The sequence below is a fragment of the Bombus flavifrons genome, chromosome 5 (assembly GCF_040668555.2).
Source record: "Bombus flavifrons isolate JBK064 chromosome 5, iyBomFlav1_principal, whole genome shotgun sequence".
Classification (NCBI taxonomy): Eukaryota; Metazoa; Arthropoda; class Insecta; order Hymenoptera; family Apidae; genus Bombus; species Bombus flavifrons.
Window position 1 is genome coordinate 16,592,234 of NC_138446.1, and position 18,802 is coordinate 16,611,035.

The window sequence follows — 18,802 nt, forward strand, 5'->3', positions numbered from 1 at the left end:
CTGGTCTCCTTGGTTAATTGCTAATTGGCCACTTAACATAATTGCCGCGCGTAACAGCCAGTTCGCCGGCCATTTCCGCTCTCCTTTTTCTTCTTTTCTTCGGCCGTTTAATTATTAATTATTTTTTATATAAAAGATCCGACTTTATCTCTCTCTCTCTCTCTCTCTCTCTCCCTCTCCCTTTCTCTCGTTCTCTCTGTCTGTCGCTATTTTCCGTGATAGTGCGTGTCCCAAACGATCCGTACACGTACACAAGGTGCACCGTCAAGAACTCTCCGTCGCGTCAACCGATCGCCGCCGCGTTAATCGCGCTCGTTATACCTGTTCTGCTAAGGAGAACGCTTAATAGAGTTGGCTCGTGTTGCCGACGCGATTCCTTCCAACCATCGATAAGACACTGGATCGTTCGACCGGCTAGAATCACTAGGATCGCACTGCGATTAACGGACAGTCACCGAACCGGTTTACTACCTCTCTCTGTTCCTCGTCTCACGTTCACCGAACTTCAACGTCTCTTTTATCCCATCAACCGCGTCACATCGATCAACCGGCTATCGCTCGAAACTCGATGGTTCACAATATCAGACTGTCTGCCTTCTCGCCGATGGAACACCAACGATCCACGTAACCGTTAGCGGACGTCATCCTCGAGCCCGGTCTTGTGGATTCGCGCGACTCACGCTTGGCCAGGTTCTCTCGATCTCTGGTCGTCGATCTCGTCGGCACCACGTACGAAGGAAACACGCGTGCAATCGAACTCGCGGGTGATCTCGACGCGATCGATCTCGGTGGGATCGCGCTCGAATCGCAGCGATCGTCGAAGGAGAGAATGCGTTGCGTCTGATGATGAGGTGTCGGGAGCGTTGGCTGGGGCGAGGCGTGCGTGTGCATCGGGTTGCCTCGACTGATCTGCTCGCACTGAGCAGACCAGCCGCCTCCGTACGTTCCTGGGCGGCCATATCGGCGTCGTGGCACGCCCTGAGCATTCCCCTCTGCTCCTTCTGCTCCACCAATCCTCGAAAGCGGCGCTAACTAGCCAGCCAATCGGCGACACGGCAACCTCGGCGCCTCCGCTACGTGGCGCGGCTACGCCCAACTAATTTGAAATGTGTTTCAGCGGTAATTCGATATAAAATTGTAGTTAATATCTTTCATTATAGCGCGGGGAGGGAGGGTCAGGTTGCGCTCGGAGCGCAGCAAAGTGGAGGGGTTTCGGTACCGAGGAGGGCCAACCGACCGAGAGAAGGGTAAAGGGAGAAGGGGTAGAAGAGGCTAGAGGAGAGATTGATACGAACGCTCCCACTTCGACCGCTTTCCGCCGCTCTCGTTCTCTCCTTGCCCGTTCGAGATCGCTTCCCGGAGCAGTCGAGCGGGAGGAGAGGTCCAACGCGTCCACCTGGAAGGGGTTGAAGAGCCATCGAGGCCGAAGGGTGGTCCTACCTCGAGCTTCTGCCGCGAATCCACCGGCCGCCGTCCACTTCTACTTGCCTCGCGCTCCGTCCGTGCCACGGCGGAAGGTTCTACTTACGAACGAAGCCACGAGCGCGCCGCTCTTCTTTTTCCTCCATCGTCGTCGTTTAGTCGATTCGATCGATCGACCCCGCTCGGTTGGACCAACCTCGCCAAGATCTCTGCGAAGCCACGCAACGATTGCAACGCGTACGAACGAACGAGTGTTGGTAAATGGCGACGACGATGCTTCCGAAAGGGAACGCAACTTTCCACCGAAAATTTCACCACCGATCGATCACCGAATCGGATCTAACGACCATCTGGTTCGAAGGTGTTTCCACGCTCTTCTTCCTCTGCCCCTTTTCGCCGCTGTTGCGGCGTCGGTCGACTTTGTCGTCCGTTCGAATCGACGAACCGCCGTCGCTTCTCTGCGAGCTGTCCGAGCGTTTCGAAATCGCCGCTGCAAGTTCGTCCAAGCTCGGAAACAATGCGCGCAAGCGTATCCGCCGAGGAATAATTACAGCGTCGTACGAACGCGACCCGGCACCAAATCGAATTAGCCACGCGACGGTAAACCGAAATGGAAGAATCGTAGAAAAAAGAGCTAGCGACGTCGTTTAATCAGGGCAGCTGACCGCCCATAGTTGCGCTTATTTATGCGAGCAGCCCATATGGCGCGCGTACTCGACGCCGGGCAATCCTCTTCGCGACACGCCACCGTCTAACGTATGCGCGTTTCGATGTTCGCCTGGAAACTTGTCCACGCATCCTCTGCCCGAGGTACACCGCGCGAAGTCGTATAATATGCAAGAATCTGAAAAATCCGCGAGACCGAGGCGACCGGATTGTTTTATCGGCCGGGCAAATTGCGAGACCGAATTGCGTCTCGGAAGTGCTCCCGTCGTTAAACGTTGAGCTATTTGCGCTAACTACGCTGCGTGACGTGTACCATTAAGCGACGATTAGGTATTGCACGCCGTGGAAAGAAAACCAAGCGGTATATCAACGTCTCTTTTTTCGCTGTTATTTTCCTCGCTTTTTCCCCGGTTTGTACGAATAAGGTACCGAACGAGATGGTCTTGGTCCGATGAAAAAACGGGTTAACGGAGCCTGTAACGAGACTATCAAACCGTGACACGGTTTAAACCGCTGCAAGGAGGCAACGCTCGGTTTTCCTTCCTCCCTTCGTACGCGCCACCTACGCCTCGCGTTCTACGCTGCCCTTTCGCGGATGTCCGTGCAGCCGCTCGCGCGTTCTTCGCGCGACTAGCGCACGTGGAAAGGTTAACGCGTTCGTTCGTGGGCGGCTCGTTAAACGAACACGAGAATTAGTCACGAGCGTCGCGACCAGAAGGCGGCGAAACAAAAGCTTCGCGTCGTTAAACAACGGCGCCGCGAACAACGACTTTTCCACGAGTCTCTCCCCGAGTCTGTAACGTGCATCCATATCGGCAGCGAAGAACGGGAATTTCGTTGGTGTTTCTTGCGCGGTTGAATTCGGCTATGTTCGATTCTGAGGGAAATCAGAGGGGAAGTTAAAGCAAAGAGGCGAAGCAGCTAGGTGCGAAGAAATGCGCTTAGGTCGTTGAATTTTTTAAAGCTTCGACGTCGCTCCCAGCGAATTAACATAGATACACGTATCGCGTTGGCAGCCTAGACAAGTGTATCCACGTGTCGGCTATTAAATATACATGAGAGTCTCGCCGTCAGGTCTGAGACACCAAGTGAAAAGTTAAGAGCGTTAAAACTGTTTTCATCAACTTGCAATTAACCCTCATGAATGTCGTCGCCTTGCGCCGTGATTCGCGCTAGAACGACCTTTGGATATTCCTCTAAAGGGCTTTCAAAGATCTTAGACTCGATGCGTGGCAAAAACCTCGTCCAAGAGATCCGCGGATTTACCGATATAGCCGCGACTCGTGTTCAGTGGAAAATACTCCATTCCGCTTCTTATTCGACTATTTCCAAAGACACGAGCGCCTCGCTGGAGGCGCAGGGCGTTAAAATAAACTCCAGCCCGATGACCCAATTTCAACGTCGTTCGCGTTTCGAAGATCGGCCGGGAAAATCTCTTTAAAAAACTATGTTACAATTGGTTTTACGAGCGAATGAAAATCCGTAAAAGCGGCCATGCTTGCGACAAATGGCGTCACGAAAGGTCGTCCGGTCGGCGATACCTGAAATACCTAGAACGTCCGCTTTTAGTTGGTTCGTGGCGTACCGCGGACAACGTTCCGAAGATCGATGTTCGAATTTTCATCTCGAGAAGGGGAATCGGTCGACCGCCGACAATCGTTCGTAAAGGGAGGAGGAGGCGACGTGGAAGGATCCGCGGCGGGCAGGCGATAAACGCTCGAAAATTAACGATCCTTTAAAACGGTCGTAAAATTCGACCAGATAAGGATCCACCTTCCACTTGCTTCCTCCGTAGAGCCGTATCGGCCGGCACGCACGAAACGCACTCGCGAGCTCACAAATTACTCCCACGCGCGGTTAACAGTGTCTCGCGCGTGCAACCTGCGCTCTCGACGAGCGGTCAGCCTACGCGCGAACCCTCTCTCGCGCAGCACGAGCCGGCGCGGCGATCCGCTCGCAAAAATGAAATCCTGTTGGCCGGTGAATTACGACCGACCAACCTTCGGGACGAAAGCAACGTTTACGCTGTTTAAATGACCACGCGATGCGTAGGGATTAATCGCGGCACGCGATTGGCCCAACCCTGTAAGCGACTCGGTTCGATTCTTCCGATTCTCGTTTCCAGCGTTGCGGCTATCTCGTATACCTACGTGTCCGACGTTTAAGTCGAAGTTCGTACGAACGAACGCGAGTCGAACGAGCATCGCAGTGATTTTACGCGCCTTCCTGTCCGGTTTTCTCACCGGGCGATTGGCAGCGCGCTCGCGATCAGCCCGTGCACACACCGTTCAAACTCGTGTATAAAAGGAAGGCGCGCGCGGCACGGCCGCGTGCACGCTGGCCGGCAAACCGAGCGTAAGCAAACACACGAACGAGGCAGACTCGCAGGGGCGAACGGTTGCATAGGTAAACGTAGCCGTCGCTGTACGTGGCACACGTACGCGCGCGTTTACATCGGTGGTAGACCTCATACCGTGTCCAATGCATATTCATACGGCCATACATTATACCGAGCAGTGCACGCGGCAGGCCAGAGCTGATCTTAGATTAAGGTAAACGCCGGTTAAGTTAACGGCTAAACTTCCATAAGTCGGAGGTGCTCGCATGCGCATCGCGTGGTATAAACCAAAGCCTGTCTCCTTTCGATTCCCTATTTCTCCTTTTCTTTCTTTTTTCCTCTTTATCTTTTTTCTTCTTCTGCCTCGTACCGCCTTTAAAAGTCGCGCGTTTCCACCTTTTTTCCTTCCCTCGTTTCCACCCCTCCACTTTTATCTCACTTTCTGCCCGCTTCTTTCACCTTTTTCCTCCCGAACCTTGCCCCCCTCCTTGCAGCCCGATCCCTTTTCCCTTCGTTCGCCAGCCCTTTCAACGAACGCGCGCGCGCTCCGGTAGTCGAACCAGGCCGTGCGTGTACCGTACAACCTGGCAACCCGATCCGATCTTACGTTTGTTATGCTAAGTGCTCATTAAGATCGCAATGCGTTCCCGCGGGTGCGATAGCGGAAATTTGGCGCACGAAAGAGAAAAGCAACGACGATGTTGCTCGAGCTAGTCGCGAGTAAACGCGGGCTTAATCGAAGGTGAAACTACGTCGTGTTTCGCCATCAAACGCCGCGGTTTTGCCGATGCAAATTGCATCGTGCATGAACGTTACGTGTCTTTACGCGAGCCCACTGTTAACACGAACGTTTGGTACTCGATGATTTTCAACGAAACGTTTTTGCCGCTACCACAACCGTCCCATTTTCCACTTGGGCTTCTGCAACCCGGTTGATCGCATGCAAATTGCTATGCGATCGCGTTAACGACGCATTATCGATCGCTAGGCGATTTTCCTGCGATTACGCGGCTACTGGAATTGATCGATCGCAAAACGAAACAGAGAAACGGCGAATCCTCCGGCGTTTACGACGCGAGTTTAAGATGTTTAAGAAGCATCTTGCAGTGGAGCAGCTGATGACGACGATTAGTCGATGATAATTAAAATTGTGCCGAGGACGTTAACGAACGATCGTGTAGCCTGCCGCGATTTCTTCGCTCGATGCTCGCGTCGACTCATTATGCACGAATTCGCGCGAGCTATTCGAGTTTCCACGGGCCGGTATGCATGAGAAATTAATTAAAGGCAACGCGCGGAGAAGCGCTATTGACAGGATACGCGGCGGCGGAAGTTGCCTAAAGAGCGTTGCCAAATACGCGATTCGTCATCGTGGGTGTCGACACGAATTCGTCTCGGCCGTGTCGTAATTGCCAAACTTAATAACCGTCGCATCGTTATAAGCGGATAAAAAATTTTCCATTTATTCCGCGGCCCCTTCTTCTCCTTCGAATTAAAGGCTCTTGCGTTCACACGCGAACGCGTTTTGATAGCATACGAGATTTTCCGTCGACGACACAATCGCGCAGGTGAGACGATTAAAGAGAACCGACAAACGCCAGCTCCCTTATTCCCGTACGTATCCGATTTCGTCTAAGAGCCTCCATTACGGGCAATTTGCATTGATAGCGAGCTAGATAACCTTGAAACCAATGTAAGAGCCACTTTGCGCCTCGTAGCCCGTCTTTTAGCCTCATAACGTTCTACATGACAAACAGCCGTGCAAGTATTCGCGAAAATTTTCGTTCGAACACGCGAAACCTTCGAAGGTATCTGGCATCTTACGTTTAGCCCGTTCCTGATCGAAGATCTGCAACTGTTCCCATGGCCATCGACGAAGGGATTTATTATTATTTAACGTTTCACACTCGAGTTTCTACCGAGTCATCGTTCGCTCGGGATTGTGCAACGTGTGGACGGTTTCGTTTAGGGGTTGATAAGTGCGCACCCTATGTTCATCGGCGGAGCAATCTCGACCCGGTCACACTCGTTAACGCGACGCAAAGCTGAAAGAAAAAAGCGTTTCCGCGTAATGGCGGTACTTTTCTATAGCAATTAAGATAATATTTGCATTCGGGGGTTGTGATTTCCTGCAGGTGTTTCCACCGGCCAGGGGTTGAGGTCTCTCGTTAGTTATACCGTGTGTTCCGCCTGTTACACATACACACGCGCGCGCGCGCGCGCGCTAGCTGTTCTCTCGTGGTTAATGCTTTGTGTCGTACCTTCTGTCGCATAGGCGTCGTTTCTGACAATTATCGCCATACAACGATATTTTATACCCTCTGGAATAAACGCTGCGAAATCGTTAGCGCCTGCTTCCTCTTTCGAGTAAAAAGGCACCGAGCCGGCGTCGATCGAGCGTAGTACACGACCACGATCGAATCGTGCGACGTTAATCGTTTCGCGGTAACGATCAGAGCGCCGTTAAACCGCGACCGTAATGGTCGCGTTACGGCCAACGTGGAAGCCAGAAATCGCGGAGAGTCGTTACGCGCTTTTTCGAGCACCGCGTCACGAGACACGCTAATCACCTTGTGACGGCGTATCAATCTCGAAAATTCTACGCCTATGTCCCGTGTAACTAACTACTTGTAACGTACGTACACGCACACAAGTAGTCGCGCACGCGCGCTTTCCAATACACGTATGCTCTGGTCTGGGCCATTGGCGTGCTCGCACTCATCGTTCACGTTCGATAGACGAAGAGGCGTTGAGCGACACAAGTGGCGCGCGTATGACACATCGAGGGGGTTCCTTCGCGCGTACATACACACGCGACACCGGAGAATTAGCGAGTTGAGCGAGGGCTGAACGAGAAGGGAGGTGTACGCTCGCTATTAGATCTTTCTCATGCTGATAAAACTGTATAATGGACTTAATCGCTTTGCGGCCGGCCCTCGACTAAATTTTCGTTATTTTTCATGGGTGCCCGGGCAGCGGTGGCCGCAGACCAGCTCTATCGCCACGACAGATCTACTCCCGTTTTTCGGCCTCTCTATCGGCCTCTGTTACGTATCTTTCTCTCTCTCTCTCTCTTTCTCTCTCTTTCTCTCGTTGCTGCGTCGGATTCGCTCTTTTCTTCGTCCCCTTTCGGCCGTTTCGCCTTCCCGGCCCTTTGTTCCTCGGCCGCGAATCCATTGATCCCGCGGGGCGCGGAACACGCACGTCCGGTGCTAGCTCGCCGATGAAGCACTTTTACGGGCATCCATCGTTCGGGAAATTTCGAAACAAAGGAAGGAACAACGGCAGCTACCTACCCGCCCCGCCTCCCCCCCAATCGTGACCAAGATTATTTGTTACTTGTCGCGTCTCGTCGATCCCAGCTCTTTTTCGCTTTTTACACTTCCCCTCTGTCTGTCCAAAGCTCTCTCTTCTTTCTCTCCACCCTTCGATGCCTTGTTTCCAACCTTTCAACTGAAATTTGCGTATTTATTGCCCGCTAGGGCAGGTATTTTACCGCCGTGAATTTTAGAATCGTACGATCTCGAACAACCTTTGTACGTGTTTCGCGTCGTTACGAAACGAAGGAAATAAATAAAATCTCGGTTCTTTTACCCTGCGAAGTTTCTATAGCGCCGCATCGCCGATATTCCACCAAACGAACCATCGTTTCCAGGTATACGATCGCGCACAATTTTCTACGGTTTCACGGGTCGGTCCCGATGCAACTCTTTTCTCGTTTCACTCCTGGCCCGAGCCACAGGGAACGGGCCGTTACCAGTAGTAGCCGACCAATGCAGGAATCCCGGGATCCCCTGCCGGATCGAACAACCGACAATCTGCATGTTGCGTTAGCCGATGGCGCGCGAGACCGCTTTTTAAGGTAGTTACGACGATTACGGTAATGCTCGAGGTCGTGCGAGTCAATTCCAAGGAATCGTCGTGCAGTACATCTCTTCGGAGGAGCTAGGAAGTCGAAACTGCGTTCAGCAATGGATGCGATTGCCTTGGAATTATAACACGTGGAATAAGATGCTACCGATACTCCTCGTTGCGTTTTAATCGTGATTTAATTACTTATTTAAAAGCAATTGGATTGTGCAACAGCAAAAACGCACTAGATAAAGCAACGATAAAAAATACTGCGACTCTCGCGTTCTAAGTTAAAGAAACTTCACACGCGTGCGAGGAGATAGAAAAGCGAGTCGCGAGTTTGCTTACCCTTTTGGCAACCAAGTCGACGAATTAATGGATATTTCATGCAGTACGTACGGATGAGATTTTTTACATAAATAAAATCCACGCGGGATATTATCGGTGCGCGTCAAGGGTTGGCGCAAAGGTGGAAATTGAACGGAAGGGATATACAATTACGAGGCACCGGCTACGACGTACAGATGCAAATGCTTCGCGCATATATTATCGTGGCAATTAAAATTGCCTCTGCAGTTGAGGGAACGCGAGAACCTTATAGATATGCGCGAGCAGCCGAGCTACTCGCAAGGGCGAACCAGCTAATCCCGAGCAACTAAACTAATATAGAAACTTGCTCGTACTTATTCGCGGTAACGCTGGTGACAAAACGAGTACTTGGGCAATACGTGCACGTGACCTGTGTCTATACGCGACCCCCTTGGATTTGCAAGCCAGACACGAGGCGTTGAAGGAAAGTCCGTGTAAACGAGATACCGATCGTGAACGAAACTTGCACGTTTACCTATCGTCTTCGTTGATTTCTCTTTTCCCATATCTTCGAAAAGTTAAAGAGCTCGACCTTCGAACGAAAACGAATGGATTTTGCGATTAAATGGCCGATTGCGTCGTCGTCGCTCCTTGAACACGCGTTAACGTAACGACCGTTTCTCGCAAAACATCGTAAATTTATCGGTTATTTTCGATCAAGCTTATTATCTTCCTATCTATCAGATTATTCCTTTCTTCGATTATATTTTACGTCGTAGTACGTACGTTTTCTTGGTTATCGAGTGACACGAAAGCGAGTAAATCGATAGAGACGGACATCGGTTGCGATAATTGCTCGAGAAATTCGTTCGCCGAATACATCGAAGTCGCGACATCGATCGGGGAAGCTCGAGTGTACGTCATGCGGTTCCATCTTTAACTAAATTTGCGCGTGACGGTTGGAAAGCAAGGTGGTCCCGGCTCTTCTGACGAAGTTACACGCGTATATCGCGGCAACTATTCCCTTTGGGCGAAGTTAGGCCGAGAGTTTCTGTATTAACTAGAGCTGTTCGAGAGACTCGGAGGGAAGCACGGTCTAAGAGTCGTGCCGCTGCCGCGACTTTAGCCGCCGCGCTGCTTCTCGCTGGCCGCGTGTTTGCAGCTTCGTTCGTCTTGGTGTGGCTCATTAGCATAGAAACAGCGGTAAACTCGTGGCTAGCTTACCGAGCTAACAGCGTGTAAAATAACCGCTAAGTTGTCAAGACAATGCTCGTACGCGTAGCACGCCTTTGAACAGGCCGAGTCTGAACACCGCCACGGGCTAAGTCCTCCACGAATTACTTCCTTCGTCGCGGCATTGTCCGAACACCAAGAGAGACGTCGTGCAACTTCCGTTTTCCAGCCCTCTTCCGTTTATAACTAGACCATTCGAGAATCAAGCAACGAAAACGAAAAATACCGCACTCTAGATGGGTCTGAAAAACTCGTGAACGATGTAAAACCAGCGTATCGTAATGTACGATAAATATTTATATTCGTTAAGGAATTGGAACGGACTGGAAGGTAATTCTTGCCGACCAGACTTATAAATTCGTAACTGTCGGTGTTCTTTCTCGCTGGTCAAAGCTGCAGATTCACGTCATTATCGAGCGTTCGTGCGTTCATGGTTTGCTGAATGCGTGATAGCGAATTGAATCGCGCTAGGCGTAAGAGCCGGGGCCGGGCAATTTCATATAATATAAATCACCGTAATGGCGGCGAATTAGTTTGATGTCAGGAAGTAACTATACTTCATTATGTGCTACGGCAGTCGTGAAAAACTTTTCGCATTGCACGGCGATTTTGTTGCTAAATACGAGCGATCTTATCCGTGCCCCGGTATATTTATACATAAGCAGAAACACGAGCGTGTACTCGGCTCGGTGCTGCTAATTCGTTGTTTCATTTTCTTGCGCATTCCGCCTTCCTCCGCGGCCGTCCCCATGAATATGGATCGCGGATGAGTTATGAAAAGGGAGAGAGAGAGAGAGAGAGAGAGAGAGAAAGAGAGAGAGAGAAAGAGAAGAAAAACAATGCAACCGCGTGCCCGTTATGTGCACACGCGTTGACGTGTTTTTTAGCTTAAACCAGGCCAAGGGATTTCTGTACCGCGAATCGTGGCCAATTACAGCGAAATCTCATTCAGGTACCTCTGCTTGGTTTTGTTTCCCCGTTTTTAGAAATTTCTAATCCAATTACCGTTGTCGAAACTTTCCATTGCGATCGTGAATAGATAGGAGCGCGGTTAAGTCAAGTACCCGTCGTAATGTAATGAACGTTAGAAGGAATAGCGAGGCGACGTACGAACGCAGAAAAATCGCCGCAGCCGTAACGGTGTGCATGAAATTTAAAAGGCGCGTAACTTTTTCCCTATATCAATCGTCGGTGCTTTCACATTCTGCCAGGCGATTGAAATATTTCCAAGCGGGTACCACACGGGCCGACCCTTGCGAGCATTCTTGGAAGGCAATTAACTTTCTGGTTGGATATAGCTCGTCGAGAGGCACGATCGAAACGATTACCGAGCGTCGCGTTTACGAGGACAGAAAATTCCTCCAAGGACTGACTTAATGATAACCTAAAGCTCGCCTAAACGCGATACCATCTCGCAGGAAGCCGTGAATGCGTTTCGCCGTCCACCGAAAGGAGAAAAAATATTGAAACGCAACAAAGTTTCGTACGTCGCTGCCGCCGTGGAAATCGCGTGATACCGGGAGGAAGAAGGAGGTCGACGAATCGCGATCAAAAGCGGCGGTTCTTAATTGCCGTCAGAAGTGCACACACGAGCGTTCTCCTTCGTTTCGTTCGTTTACGAAAACAACGTCACGGAATCCTTGGAAAAAGGAAAATCACCGAGCAAAAGGAGAAAGAGCGAACGAAGGAATCTCTTCTTTCGAACGACGCTCGCTTTGTAACGTTTGCAAAAAGTTAGTTTACCGTGGCCGCTAGCTTTTTCGTCGTTCGTTTCGCGCGCGATAATTAACCATTCCTTTTCCCTTTTTATCGCGGAGAAATCAAAGACCATCGAGGAGAAAGTTTTTCCGTGGAACGCCGCTCCGTTCGCAATTAATCGCGGGCAAAACGAATTTTCGATAGCTCGCGAGCACCGGAAACGCGCGATCGCCGTTATCCATCGATCGTTGGTATCGACGTTTGTCGTTCGAGGAAACGACGTTATCGTAGACGCGTGGAACATGCGAAACGTGTACCACGTGTACCTACCTACGTTTCTGCGAGATGGCCAGAATGGAAATACGTGCGAAGACACCTCGCGATAAAAGTCCCTTCTTCGTTGTTCCGCCAGCTCTTTCCAATCTGCGCCGGTTTCCTTTTTTTCTCGTTTGCGAAACGCAATTAAACCAATTACCGCGACCAGAGCGGAGAAATGAAGGCGCGGGAGTTACGTAAAGTAATTGGACGGCTCGGCGATGTGCGCGCGGATTTCCTAAAACGATAATTAACGAGTTATTAAGCGCCGGCTATCCTGGCTTCGACGTTGCTCGTCATTATCCGCGTTTCACACGAGCGCCGAGTGAAATCGTCGGTGATCATTCGTAGATAGGAGGGGAGAGATAAAAAGAACGGAGTTAGTCGAGGTAGCGAAAGAGGAACTCGAGCCAGGCCGCGCGAAAACGACGCGATTTGAAATGTCCGCGTGAAATATGGCACGACATCGGCGGCCAACTGGTGCCGCGTGTGGACAGACCTTAAGCGTACAGGATGCAATTACACACGAGCTTAAGTGTTATCGTTAAAAGAAAAATATGCGCTCATAAATTGCCGGTTCTCAAGTCGACGCGCATCGTGCCGCGGTAATGTATCATGCAAATACGCGAGTTTCATGCCCGTACCTTTGGAATTCATTAGACTTAATTGTTCCCGATTGAGACGCTACCGCGTTTTCATCGAGTCGCGGTAATTGCGGGTGCTTCAACCTCTGCGAATTCTCCACGCCTGTGTCGACGTCGTCGACGTGTTCTCGAAGCTGTAATTTAGAACAACCGATATCGTGCGTTGTTACGCGATAAATACAGATTTTCTTTCTCGTACGTGCCGCTGTGTCTTCACAGCGTTGGACGATTTCAAATTATTTCGAGGCAGTTGTCCGGAAGCAAGGCTAATTAGTCGAACAACCTCGAACCAGTTCCGATGAATAGCCGTTGCCTCTTAGAGCCTCTAAAAGACGAGTTGAGAACCGTGAAAATAATTAACGTTATAGGGCTCACTGCTCATCAATGATGGCTGTCGGATAAGGCGTACTTGTTAAATTACATACGTTCGCCGAACCACCGTGCGAGGCTACGGTACGTGAAAGCGGCCATTATCTAGTTTTGCTTTTGCGCAACTGTGTTACACCTTACCAAAACGCGTCGTCCCCTTCTCGAGGCCTAGTTATTCTTACGTGACGCAACACCGCCGCCGTTCCATGCAGCTACAATAATTTGTCACGAGGGAAAAGTCGACGTTCGCGTCGTTACATAGAAATCGACGCTTTTAACTCGTTTCGAGCTATCGAGTTTCGTCGTTCGTAAACTTTTGAATCTGAATTGTTTCGAAAAATCGACCGCCTCTCTTTAAATATCGACCGATTGCCGAACAGCTCGAGTTTCGACCTGTTCGAGTCGCAATCTCGAATCCCTACGTTCCTTTATGGACGTCTTGAAATCGAGCAACGTTCCACACGTTCGAACGCCGATACATCGTTGGTAAGCTAGATCGAAGGAGGCAGACTCCGGAACACGCGTGCCTGCAGGAAAGACGAAACCATCCCGTGGCTCGCGAGGAAGATGCTGGAGAACCGCGTGATTGCACGTCTTCCCTGGACCATGATGGCCGCTCTGAGCACGGCTATTGGTCGATGGGTAATCACACGGTCTCCCTTCTTCTCCGGACCGTATGCTCAAAGATAGCCAGAGCCACCGCGAAGGCACCAGTGCTGTCATTACTCGATCATTTTTTGTTTCAACGGCATTTAATTTGAATCGTTCCCATCTTCTTCCTCCCTTCTCGCTCTATTCCGCTCCTTCTATCTGCACGTTTCACCGAGCGGAGCAGAAAGCTCGGTTGCTTTATCTCTCCCTCGAAACCATCCTCCTATCGTTCTCCCTCGTCCGACGATCTTCTTATTCCGTGCCCCGCGTACCGAACCCCAAACCCGTTGCTTTATCCGACTGACCACGATTCATCCTCCAAAGACGACATGTTATTACAGAGATTCCGGTAATGGATGTTCCTCCGATGGACGAACGCGTGGATGTAATAATTTGCTCGTTTTACGACCGAGTAATTAGGCACATCCACTTTCAGACAGGATTGTCCTCTTCCAACTCGATGCTACGTAGTACAAAAAGTGTATATTCGTCGTAAGCAGCCTTTCGTCGGTCATGCGTTACAAGCGGAGAACGCGACAAGAAGGAGAAAGCGATCGCGTTGCCCATAGCATTTTTATTTCGCCTCGTTACTTCGATACTGTTTGTCTTGCGTCTTCTCGCGCTAGACAACGTTACGGAAATAAGTTATACGTTACGATAAAGCAGACGTTAATTACGCGTATCCGGATAACGATGAAAAAGAAATTTGCAGCAGGTGGAATCGATCGATTTGAATTTCGACGGGTTCGTACGCATTTCCGCCTTCGAATGTCCCATTCGTCGGAACAACGATTCGTCAAAACGCGTATCCCCTGTGACCATAGTGCTGTTCCCAGCTCCGTACCGTATTGTACTTCGTCCAAGTACGTAATCGAATCTTGTCGCGAGCAGCGAGCGATCTTCCACGGCGCAGTGTGAGTTTACGATCGATAAAGCCGAACCACACTCCGGAATTCGATGGTCCATTCCATTGGATTGTTGCATCGTGTCAATTAAGGCTCTCGGACCGTATGATTCCCCGGGCTTCCAATCCGGGACGAAATCGCTTGGCGCCAGGTAGAGTCCTGGAATCGTCCCACGCAAAGGGGACACGGGTCGTCCGTCGGTTCGTCTGGACGATGAAACAGGTACACGACGAGCTAATTTCGTGGTGCAACTGTGACCACGGTGTTCCTTCTAGAAGTCTTTCCCTTTCTGTTTCTCTCTCTCTCTCTCTCTCTCTCTCTCTTTTCTCTCTCCCTCGGACGCTGGTAATTCTTACACGCCGTTTCAGACCGCTTCTTCGCTGGAGCGATGTGAATGAAAGACTCCCCGGGGCCACGAGCGATGTTTCGATCGCCGCGTCGCCGGGCAAGGACGGAAATCCAGCCGAGAAACCACGGTCCATTCAGCCAACCGAGGAAAAAAGACGGACCGCTGAAAGAACCAGCCGAAATCTCTGAATGAGTGTAATCTCGTGGCTCGAAGGGCGAAGGAACGGGAAAAATGAACCTGCTAGACCAGCGTTTCTCAAACTTTCTAGTATTCCACGTGCGTCGGGCTAAGTGCGACGGATGTCAACTCGACGGAGTCATTTCTGTATTTTGTAGTCGGACTACGTTGGTTCGCGAAAGTATTTAGAACCTCGTCGCGGAAGGTAACGTTACGCTTGTCGTTGAAACGGAAGTACTTTATGTCCGTATATGCGTAATACGTTCAGAACGTATTTACAAAAGATACGTACAAGCGTTGCGATACTCTCGAGAATCTGTGCTTGTCTAATTTCATCGGGAGACAAACAGATCGTATAATCGAGGCAGTGGCATATGCGATGGGACATTCTCTCTGAAAAAGGACTTCGAAAAATGTATTAGGTCGTCCGAAAAGTTTCTTTCGTTTCATAAAGAAATAACGGATGCACAATATTTTTCGTTTAATATTATTTTCTCGAATTACGCACGATCCAGTTTGTTCTATCGAAATAAAAATCACAACGTTCGACAAATTTGGTTTCGCGTTTGTATAAAGACGCATCGTTGTAAAAGACGGATCTGCAAAAGAAAGACACTTTTCCGACAACCTGATATATAATTATCGTCGTTTAGTTACTTAGTTTCAACGTATCGTGAATTTCAGCTGCGGGAAAAAATAGATACGGGAAAAAATTATAATTCGCTGTGAGAATCGCTGTCGAAGAAGAAGAGTTAGGTTGAGAGGGGACGTTAGAAACAGAGATGGTCGCGCGAATACATACACAGAATGGGTATCTAGGCGTGTGTCCGTAGGATGTCTACGGCGCACGACGGGGACGACGAGGGTGTTCATCTACGCGGCATTCCGCGTTGCGACCAACACGAAATTACAAGAAATCAAATGACACACCCGCCGCGGATTATCTTTCGAAAACGACTTATTAAGCCCTCCGAGAGCCGGACGATCCACACACGAGAACTCTATCTTCATCGGTCCGTGTTGAATCGCGTACAATTACGTCGATCGAGCCGCTCCGCTCTAGCATTCCCCTCTTTCTCTTTCTCCATCCACGTCTCTTTCTTCGTATACCGTGGTCGCCGACCGCCTCGTCGTTCCGCAGAAAATCCGCCAGCGGACGATTCGATGATATATAATTTCGATAATCAATCGCATGAACGTCGTTTAATTTTTATAATAACGTACGCGCCGCCTCTATATCTCGCATGGGAACCACGCTGCGTCTGGATGCAATAAGACGCTGCCTATTCAGAACTCGTCCAAGACGAACACAGATCATCGAAATATTCTAACGCATCGAGGACCAAACGATGGCATAACAGAGAAAAGTTGCGTAAATTCGATCAAATAATATAAACGAAACGAATTATTGTTTTATCAAGTTGGAAAAAACGTATGGAAATAACAGACGCGTCGTAGAAGCAAATTCTTGAAATTTCGTTTCGTAATTACAAGGCGAATCCGATAGACGTTAACGCAACTTTGCGCCTTAATGGGTTAACTGGGTCGTATTATCATTCCATTAGTCATATCCTCCGTCCATGAAAGCGTAACATCGACTCGTAAAGTTCGCGATGTATAATTTGTACTAGAAATTGCTGTTTAAGAATCGATTTTTAAGGACACGTTGAATGGACTGTTAGACGTAGTTCTTGTCGTTTCGACGAGCACGCTGATCCCACGGGGCAGAGTCCATTCGCCGGACTATCTAAACACGGAAATAATGACCGTGGCTTATCGCGACCGCGAAGGAGGTACAACTTCTAATTATGTAGCAGAGCCCTTCCAGCTCTCTCGTTGTGCTCGCGTCCACCTCCTTCCTCGATGAGTTCTTCTCTATCTGATTTATCCTTAGGAAACCGCGCTGTGCCTATATCGTCCGTGCGGATTGATGGTTTCGCGAACGGAAAAAGGGTGCGCGTAGCTCCTCCCATGCGCTATCTCTTAATTAGGCGATCCGAAACGCTTGTGGCGCGTCTTAATTGAATCGACCAATTATCATTCCAGCTCGAACGTTCGAAAGTCCAAGGAACGAACGTCTCTGCGGTTAACGACACTCGGAACTCTTATCCATCCGTCTGCCCGGCTATAGAATCAATTTTCTAGCTATTTCTTGCGCGAGCCCGTTCAACGTCATTGACTTCATCGAGTTCTTTTTCATCGAAGGTAACTCGCACTTTCTGTGTTACGTTTCGACTCTTTCATTACGTAGCTTAACATGTCGATCCCGCCGTTTCGATCGCTCCGAGAACTCCAACGATAATTTCCCACTATTATTCGCCGCGACTCCACCTCGATCCGACTGAAACAACTGTTGTTATTGCTCGACCATATTACCGTATTATTATTATTGTTGCCGCGACGAGCATGGCTAGCGCAACACGTTTCGATTAATAACGTCCGATTTAACGTAATTAACTCGACGATACGGTGCCCCGTAGCCGGTACTTGGCGATTGAAACATCTTACGATTTATCGCGGCTAGATCGCCGCGTCGAATCGCCTCGGGAAACGTTTTACTTCTGAATTCGCATAAGTACGTATCTATCCGTACAGTTTCCATCGAGGGACGGAACTACGATCTTGATATCGTACGCAATACACATAATACGAAATGCAATTACCACTCGGCTAGCGAATTATCTTCATTAAGGGTGCTCGCGTTTTGTAAGTCGTGGCACCGTGCTACCATGTAAAACGGCGGCGAGCGGGTACAGGGGCGGCGGTCTTATCTCTGGTTACATAGTTACGTTAATTACAATACACATTACGGTCTACGGAGCGAACTAATTCGGGCCGTTGGCGAAGGAACGCCGCGGAAAGGAACGATTTCCCGCGAACTCGTTCGCCGCCACCATCATTTGCATGAGCATGGGTCGCGCGATCGTTCTCGCGTCACCTCCGCGATTACGATTCTTTTGTTGTTTTGTCGAACGGCCATGGTAGGGAAAGGGAAGACGGCGGGCGGGGGGAAACCGGCGGAAAAAATGAAAAAGAGCAGAGAGAAAAATACGTTGCGCACGAAACGGCGGTGCGTGAGCGAACACCCGCGTGTTGGACATTCACATACGCTTAGCGAAACAATTAGACGATTTTATCGCGGTACACCACCGGTGCATTCTGTCCCCTTGGCGTTGCGTCGGTGAGCCCCCAACCGAACCGGAAGCTGCGAACCAGCCGCAGGAGGTGCCGTTCTCTCTCTCTCTCTCTTTCTCTTTCCCTCCTGCTTCGTATTTCTCGCCTGCCCGGAATTCCCCTCCTTCGCGTGCACGCGTACGCTTCCGGTGACGCTCATTAACGCCCGCCATGGATTTGTTATTCGTAATCGCGTACGGTTAATTCGATTTTCACGGATTTATCGCGCCTCTAGCTTCTTCCTTGTTTCCCCTGCTTTTGTTCTCGAGTTTTATGCCGGATGGTCTCCATTGTGGATCGGCATTTACGATCGCCTTTGTTTGTAAGCATGACTAAGCGTCAAAAGTTGAATATAGCAACGTGCAAGTTGCTGTACAAAGTGTAAAGCCATACCTTACGTTGGCGCGCGTAATTTTTCTGCAGTAGGCGTCCGAATCGTTCATTAGAAAAATACGAAACGATGGATCTGCCAGACTGTTCGGCGTTGATTTCAGCGTTCGATTAATCTTTCGCGATCGTACCGTGCTTGGATACGAGCGACACGGTGGTTGAAATAAATTGTCGTTGAACCTGTTCTTGCTGAGCATGTTCGAAGATTCGGAATAAAATACATCATCGCTGTATTCTACTTTACGGCATACGCTTATTAAGAATCCTACGTATCTAAAGCGTGACTTTACGATTAAAACTCTGTATTAAT

The 18,802-nt window shown here is 49.8% G+C and overlaps 1 protein-coding gene across 2 annotated transcripts in view; it reads left to right on the plus strand.

Moving 5' to 3' along the window:
* The window catches only part of LOC138180222 (phosrestin-2), a 178,954-nt gene that overhangs the window by 54,787 nt on the left and 105,365 nt on the right, over window positions 1–18,802 (plus strand). The window lies entirely within an intron of this gene.